Here is a 10,000-nt window from a genome sequence, read left to right as displayed (position 1 = left end):
GTTAAATTACTAAACCGAAATCGTTACATAGCAACCTTTATCTATGAAACTATCGATAAACTTTTCACTGCGTAACACGGAAGTAACCTCAAACACCTGTGGTAACGCATTCTCCAATATTTTCCGGGGTGTTGTTGAATAATGTATGTAGTTGTAAAATGAATATCCTCAAAGTTCGCGTAGAAGATATGAAATTGTTTATAAGAAACCTTTATAGCTACAATCTGATACTAGAGCGCTCACTTAAAAGTTTTTAATATCTGGAAAACTTTAGCGAGGCAAATTTCCGACTTTTTATCACAGAAGACGTTTATCTGTTAAGACTATACGAGCAAGATAATGATATATAAAAGAAATAGGATTAGTTTGGTCAAGATCATTATATGTAAATGATTTAGGATTAATGTTATCTAATTACTACGATAAAGATGACTAAAGAGTATACAGTAAACAAGTTTTATATGTTTAGCATATAAGTATTTATGAAGGTTTTGATAGAAAAATCCTAAAAGAGCATACTGACTTTCGAAAAGCACGAATGTTTGTGAAGCGGGTATTGTCGAAACAAGTAAAGAGCTAGTGAATAAAAATGAATAGCTGTAGTATATATCTTCGTAATATATAACAAAACACGAACCTCTTAGCATAATAACATTACAAATTCAATGCAGAAAAGTATTACATTAAATTTTTTTTTATTCCGATGAACAGTGAAAAAGGTGTATAATTTGTATCTAAAATGTTTTCAAAGGTAGCCTCTAACCGCATACAGTATTTGTAAAGTGTATAATCTAAGCTTGAACATAAACATAGAGTGCACAGGTGGTTTATACGCGAAAATTCTTACATACGCACCTATGTATATTCGACCACAATCATATATAAAAAAGGAATTTACTAAGATGCACACTTTTAAAAAGATATTACCGTTCATATAGAAATATAAAAGGGATGCAATAAAGTCATGAATTAACTCTAAAAAAACAGATGAACAAACAGCAGAATCATATAGCATAAATCATTTTCAAATTATATGGCTATATGGAAAACAATGCTAAGAAATGTAGGGACACCAACATTTCCTCTCTTAAGATGGTACTGAATTGGGATATATATATTTCCATTCAGTTAATAACACCAGGATTCATATAAAAAAAAATACAGCAGAATGCGTTATATTGCATAAAAGTTGAGTAATGAAGTCAAAGCAATGGTGGTTATGCAATTTTACTATCGACACAATCTGTGTGTGTGTGTGTGTGTGTGTGTGTGTGTGTGTGTGTGTGGGTGCGTGTGTGTAATTCTTACACTCTACGCACTATGTACTCCACGTTTAACTACATCAAAATCTCGAGCACTAATATGTAAACACCCTATGTAATTAATATTAGTTAAATATTTTCAAATATCAAGACACAAATACTTCCTACAGTGAATTCACCTTATATTTTAGAATATTCTACACCCAAAGGGGTTAATATACATCATATGTGCGTCTACACAGACCCTTCTGCATCAATAGTGTGTGAATCTAATCACAGGAGAGTACACACATTATGATCAGTACCATAAAGAAAGATGCTAAACTTTTCATGATTCTAAAATAATAATCTTAGCTATTCATTGAATATATTTGCATTGCAACTCATAAAATAAATATATTTTCTAGTAAATTACAATGATTTCACGATATTTAGCAATCACTATACCAAATTTCATACTAATTCACTTTTTTTTTTTTTTTTTAAACTTCAAACCAGTCCTGAAAACAAATAAGAGCTGCTGGGGCAATAAAACATCCATTGCATCTATATTGCTTCTTTGAACTTGAGTTTCACATGTATGAGGATGCTCCCTGAAGTGAAGGGAGAGTCAGTTTTCCATTGAATAATCAACATGCCCACACAAGTGTGCGTGCATGTGTATTCGGTGTATATTTCCACGTTCATTTCATGTTTTCTCCGTATGGACAAGTTATTTCCTTTTAATTTTATTTTTGCATGTGTAGTAATACGAATGCGTGATTCAATATTCATATTCTTATCACAAAAGTAACGCAGCTCTCAATTGCAATTATCACTGTACTCTACGCCTAAAGCCATCTTTAGATCTAACGAAACACAATTACATCTTTGGAATATTTTTTACACCTAACTTCGGCAATAAAGATGGTCATGCAAGTACAATTGAAGGATAGGCAACATTTTGCTTTTACGAACCTTTAGAGTGAAGGTCACTCATCATGGAAATGACGTCAGTAACAAGTTATATCTCCCAGGAATAGAAAAGGAAAAATCTCGATTTTTTCTTCCTATCGTGAGAGTATGAATTCCCAATAAGTTATTCGATATAAAACAGGTGAGAATGGCTGTTAGGTAAATCACTTCAAAGCAATATCAACCCCAATTTTATGAATCAAGAGAGAGAGAGAGAGAGAGAGAGAGAGAGAGAGAGAGAGAGAGAGAGAGAGAGAGAGAGAGAGAGAGAGAGAGATCCAAGGCTTATCTAGAGGGAAAATATCAGATGTCATGATATTTTGCAGAGGTGGAAACCTTGACTATAATAATTCTCTTATAGCCATATCGACCCAAATTTTATGAACCTTGAGGAAGAGAGAGAGAGAGAGAGAGAGAGAGAGAGAGAGAGAGAGAGAGAGAGAGAGAGAGAGAGAGAGAGATCCAAGGAATATCTAAGGGAAAATATCAAATATCATGATAGGGTTGAAAGATGGAAACCTCGACTATAATGACATGCGTCATTTGATAAGCCACGTGTCCAGTTTCCACATACAAAGCTGTCGAGAGCAAAACGACCTTCATCTTCCAGCTAGACTCTGTCAGTGACATCATTTAATGAACACAAAAACTTTATATATATATATATATATATATATATATATATATATATATATACTGTATATACTGTATATATCGGATGATTTTCCTTAAGTAATAGTATTGAACAATATCCATGTGTATACAACCGAACACGTACTCATATTTATGTAAACACATTATATATATATACATACAACTATATATATATATATATATATATATATATATATATATATATATATATATATATATATACATATATATATATATATACACATATATATATATGTATATATATATATATATATATATATATATAATATCATCTTGCCTAGTACACCCCTATACCCATGTTAGGGGTGAGGATGTTAGCTCTATACCATATTTTGAACTGAATACCTGCTGGTACCCATTTAAAACTTGGTGGACTAGTAGTCAGTAGGCAAGCATCGATTTACAAGCCTATCAAACCGCGGATCACCAAAATCCTACGACATATATATATATATATATATATATATATATATATATATATATATATATATATATATATATATATATATATATATCTATCTATATATATATATATATGTGTGTGTGTGTGTGTGATAAATTTTGCACATTTAGACGTGTTTTTCATATTCAAATAAGTCATATATATTTTTGATACATTAATGTCTGGATTCTCTTAACGACCTCGGGATCAAAGCCCCAGGCGAAATCACACAAAGACAAGAGCTTGTGTCCGGCCGGGAATCGAACCCTGATCGGCAAGCTTGTATAGACAGTGACTAAACCACTTTCTTCGTGGCCAAGTGGTTTAGTCACTGTCTATACAAGCTTGCCGATCAGGGTTCGATTCCCGGCCGGACACAAGCTCTTGTCTTTGCGTGATTTCGCCTGGGGCTTTGATCCCGAGGTCGTTAAGAGAATCCAGACATTAATGTATCAAAAATATATATGGCTTATTTGAATATATATATATATATATATATATATATATGTATATATATTGTATACATACTTACATATATATATATATATATATATATATATATATATATATATATATATATATATACATATAAAGTATATGCAAGTAACATACTTAGGCCTACCTGTGTGAACATGAGAGAGATCTTGTCTCTTACAACGTCTTTATTAGAAAGGCTACAGATTACAACTACTTCGCATACTAGTTAATAATAAATTAGCTCAACATGGTTGCTCCATTATAAATATAAATATAAATATAAGTATACGATTATTTTCAAAAAGTCTCAAGTAGGAAAAATATAATTTCAAGCTATTCTCAAACGTATTTTGTTGCCCACAAGTATATTGTATAATTATATGTTGTACAAATCTGTTTCGGTGTGCTTTTGTATGTAACAGAAAGAAAGCTGAGAAAACAGCACTAATGTCCTCGTACTTATGATGACAACACAGATCGCATATCTCAATTTTTGAATAATAATGACTTTATGAGATTTAATTATTTCATCCACTGGAAAAAGTATCTAAGCTGAGATATAGCCGCGTGTAGTTTATGAAATAAACCTAAATTCTGAATACATGTTACCAACAGGCAAAGGGACTACAAACGCAAATCATAATATGCCATCTAAAACATAAAGGATTTTAAAAACTTAATAACAGTTATCTCCATTGCCCTCTAGGGCAAAAGGCCGCCACCAGAATTCTCCAACTTGACAATAAGGTTCTTCCTGTGTCGTAGATTCCCAAAACCTTTTATTCATACTGGTTGGGTTGAAATCCTTATAGGATTTGACTGCTCAGTGCTACAGTGAAGAAACTTCTATCATGGGAAACGCGGTTTGCAACAGAAGAGGAACTATGATCCTTGGCAAACATCAAGCTTCTTTCACTTATGCCGAAAACCCTCCGTTTTTTATTGCACGTGATACCTACAGTATGTTACCTATCCCACGGCTTCACCCATACGCTGCAGAATCACAAAAGATAAAAAGAATGAAAATAATGCCAATCTTGAGAGCTTTTTAAGTAATATATGAACTCAGACGACGTTCGATTAAGCCTTCTCCAACCGTATTTCCATTCATGAAATGAAGACGCCACCATTATTGTTCAGGAAAAAATAATAAACTCTCAACCTTGATGTCTTCTAAAATACAATATTACTTTACGAACAACCCTGCCTTATGATTTGCTAGTCTACTTTTGCACAAAGTTAGACAGTTATTCCCTCAACTGCGTAAGGGGAATTGCAGTCACAAGATACAAGTAATGAACACTTACCGACAGTCGATAGTTACATTGAGGCTCTACTTTCATTTGCATTTAAGAATGATGGAGCTTTTTTTTAAAGGTTTCACTGATAGTTCTTCAGACGTCTACCAGGAGTTATGATAAAGTAGGATTGAATCGACACAATGGTGAATAGCCAGGTACAGTAGGAGGCTTCCGTCCATAAGTATATAGGTAGGATGATTTACTTTTGTTTATTACAAAGTTTGACTGATCTTTCTTCTATGACCAAGTAAGCACGAACCGGTGACCGAGGCAGACGACACACTGAATGAAGATCCACTGTAATGTCACTTTGTACTCGATGGTCAATATTTACGAAAAGTTCGATTGAAATATTAAAATTCCTTCCGCTATGTACGAGTTTAATGACAGGGGAAACATGACTAACACTTAACTGAGGGACGTACGGCCAAACGAATAGATTACAGACATCGCTGTACAACGGCTTCCCTTCGTGGCAAATTTGAATGAAATCCCATCAACTGTTTAGGAAGAGTTGCCAAGCCAAGGTAACTAAGACATGTCAACACCAGACTATTATTATGTAATAACATTTCCATCTCCTTACTGGGAAAAACCAGTCTTGTCTTCCAGGATGAAGTATCCTTTATCTAATGTGTCAAAATCAGCCTCTGATATATGTAAAACGAAATTATATTTAATTTTCTTATAAAAGATCCTCAGAGAATGTGTTTAGTCTTCAAGTATTAAATATGGCAATTTTCATGATAAAGGTGATTTTCTTTTATTTTCTTGTAGCATATCCTTCAGGAAGTGTGATCTAGCCTCCAACTTTGGCTTTTGCTATTTTTCAGAATAAAGGGAATATCTATTATCCCCGTAGTGGCGAACTAAAAAACTATACTCTAACTTGTTTATGAGCCTTTTTTATGATGCTAATGTTTCCATTTTTTTGCATTATTAACTTTTGCCAATTTTCCTAATAAAGGTGACTTTCTTTCACTTTGTTGTATACGATCCATCCTTCAGGAAGGAGCGATCTAGTCATTATCCAATTCTATCCTCTTGTACAAGATATATATATATATATATATATATATATATATATATATATATATATATATATACATATACATATAGAGAGATAAGTATAAAATTTAGTTAGTTAGTTAGTTAGTAATAAAGGAAATCGAATTTCAATATATAATAAAAAGCAGCATTGTTGTCCTTTTACCTTCAGTTACAATTATTCATATCAGCGAAAATGCATTATTTGCTTCCGCCTGGCAAATGAACATTCATGAATAACATACAGGAAGCTGTTGTTTGTATATTACTGTAAAGCCGATAACTATTTTTCAAGTAAAGTGGATATAATGTAAAGAGTACGAACCCGAAATGACTGTTACAATGAAACATTTATACAGTTTTCTTGAAGTAATATCCTCTACATGCAATTATTGTGGGTCATAACGGAGGGTTCTTCCAATTCTATTATGAATACAGCAGGGGATAATGATCACCAATCACCATTAGTAATATGACTAAAATTAGTGCCAAATGTTAAAAAAAAAAAATCATTTGAAAACCTTATTTAGTCTGAATTATTCATTAATATGTATGTATGTATGTATATATATATATATATATATATATATATATATATATATATATATATATATATATATATATATATATATATATATAAAATTTGTGTTGAACATAAATAAAAAACTATACTTATTAATGAATTTATGTCACTTCGAATGCATTCAATTTAGACGTTTTATCTTTTTTTAAATCATTACCATGAAAGATGTAATGCCTTGTAATCTCTTAGCAAAATGAAATTTTGCTTGAATGCTTCTGTAATTTTCGGAAGAAAATTGCAGAATTGTGACATTTCCTTAAATAGATCAAAATAAAAGTAAAATTTAAAATGAACATGTACAGTACAGCTCTCTTTAGACAAGATTACAAATGTTAAAGATTTTCAACAGGGACGTAAAGAAAATGCATATGTATTCCCTTAACAGTTTGCATGCAAAGAGTCTGTCTGTTATAAGAAATGATTGCACCACCATTTGATGTTTGCTCAGTTGTTTCATGTATATCCACTCTCACTTACAACCTTGAATGTAAAAAAAGGATGTATGTATGTATGTATGTATGTATGTATGTATGTATGTATATATATATATATATATATATATATATATATATATATATATATATATATGTGTGTGTGTGTGTATACATATGTATGTATGTATGTATATATATATATATATATATATATATATATATATATATATATATACAAATTTACCAATCGGCTACAATGGTGGATATGAGTTGATTTCGAATCTAAGTACAAGACCTGAATTATTATTATTCTACTTGCTAAGCTATAACCCTAGTTGGAAAAGCAGGATGCTATAAGCCCGCGGGCTCCAACAGGGAAAATGGTCCAATGAGGAAAGGAAACAATGAAATAAACTACAAGAGATGTTTCATAATAACAACATTAAAGTAAGTCTTTCATATATAAACTATAAAAAACTTTAAAATAACAGGAGGAAGAGTAATAAGATAGAATAGTGTACCCAAGTGTACCCTTAAAGAAGAGAAATATTTCAACAGGAATATGTATAGAAGTATTGTAATAAATTTTCATCCTTCTTTGTGGCCTGGTGGTAAGTCACTGGAACCTTAGAAAACAGATGCAATTGTTTCTTCTTTTCCACTGCAGGAAAAAGGCCTCAGACTTTTATCTATTCATGTCTGGGGTTTGGCCAGTTTTCTTCAACTCGGTGGCCAGTGCGGATTGCTGATGGTGGGTGTCACTGACTAGTACAGCTTTGCTGATCATGGCTTTACACAAACCCTTTCACCACATTAAGACATGTGTTTGTGTGTGTTTGTGAAGTGTGTATGTGTGCATCCCCTTTTTCCCGTGTAAAGGCGATTGGATCGAAGGATGTTATCATTCCGTTTATTTTTCCAGCAAGCAGTCATCGGAGTCGGTCGCTATCCGAAACTTTGCCCCATGAAGATTCAAATGTCTATTATGCTGATAGCGTCTTTACTATTCTTGATATGAGACCATCCAAGGACTATCCAAAAATGATAGCTTTACCTTGATGGTAACACCACCAGCGATATTGGCGGTGACACATTCTTCCTATTTTACCAATTAACCCTGTTTAAAAACTCTGTAATCTTTTGAAGTGGGAAGCCGTCATAATTACAGGCCAAAAGAAAAATCCCCCGATATAAATCTCTATATTTGACGCATAACAGCATTCCAACTGCTTTTCGGTTAAAAGAAGGAAAATGAGCTGTCAGCATTCACATCCATACTGGGCCATAATAAAATCATTAGTTCCAGTTAATTGGAATTAGAGCCTCATTTAACATGCGTGCGTCAAATTCTCCAAATTTTCTGCTTATAATTAGAATGCGAATAAAAACATGGTGCATTAACATTTGATTGATTTATCAATTGTATTATAAACCTATACAGTTTTATCCCGTACCTTAATAAAAATAAAAATAAAAAATGTACACTATTATAACAAAATTACAATAAACAAAAAGGCGATTTCTGTGCGTTTTTTTACGAATGTCATAAGTCGTATATTAGTTCAAATTTTAAAATATTAATGATTTAGAAGGTTTAATAATTTTCATAACACTTAACAGTTTGTTCTAGGTGGAACATTTACTTTCCCAAAATGACGTATTAGTAACAATTAGAATTAATCCTATTTTATTCATTATCTTCATTTGCTGGGTAGCAAGATCGAAAGGCCAATGAAGTCAAGCTATAAGCACTCATGACCCCTAAAACAGAGAATCTCATAGGAATGATGGGAACAAAATCTATTTGCAAACTCAAGCAAGCGATATAGTAAATTATATTATTATAAAATAGTTATGATTTAACGTCTATTTACTGGAAAAAAAAGTTATTAATTATCCTATTATTTAAATCACAACGTGTGACCATAAATGAATTACAGGTTGGGATGCTAGTCTATAGATAATTCCCCAACAGGAGAATCCAATACTCTCGCCACTTGCCTTCGTAACTCCAAACTTTGTGGTGTTAATTTTATTTTGTTAAAATGGTTGACTAAAGTCTCGTTTCATATATTGCCAGCAACTTATCAATTCAATCTTATCTGTATTAAAATGTTTTATATTTTGTTATTTATCCTAAGTATTTCCATTCTGCTTTTCTAACGAGGGTTGTACCCTAACCTTTGAATATTAATACTAATAGAAATATTTCAAATATGCAAAATGTATTAAACGTCTCTAATTTTATTTTTTGAGAGAGAGAGAGAGAGAGAGAGAGAGAGAGAGAGAGAGAGAGAGAGAGAGAGAGAGAGAGAGAGAGAGAGAGAGAGAGTCCTTTACAAGTAACCTACTTTAGATAAAACACTAACTTCATGTAACATCTGACATAATATATATATATATATATATATATATATATATATATATATATATATATATATATATATATATATATATATACATATATTATCATTATTAGCTGCTAAGCTATAACCCTAGTTGGAAAAGCACAATGCTATAGGCCCAGGGGCTCCAACAGGGAAAATAGCACAGTGAGGAAAGGAAAGAAAGAAAAATTAAATTTTTAAGAAGAGTAACAACATTAAAATAAATATCTCCTTTATAAACTATAAACACTAACAAAACTAAAGGAAGAGAAATAAGATAGAATAGTGTGTCCGAGTGTACCCTCAAGCAAGAGAACTCTAACCCAAGACAGTGGAAGACCATGGTATAAAGGCTATGGCACTACCTAAGACTAGAGAAAAATGGTTTGATTTTGGAGTGTCCTTCTCCTACAAGAGCTGCTTACCATAGCTAAAGGG

The sequence above is a fragment of the Palaemon carinicauda genome, chromosome 15, assembly GCF_036898095.1.
Source record: "Palaemon carinicauda isolate YSFRI2023 chromosome 15, ASM3689809v2, whole genome shotgun sequence".
Lineage (NCBI taxonomy): Eukaryota > Metazoa > Arthropoda > Malacostraca > Decapoda > Palaemonidae > Palaemon > Palaemon carinicauda.
Note: the sequence above shows the minus strand (reverse complement) of the source record.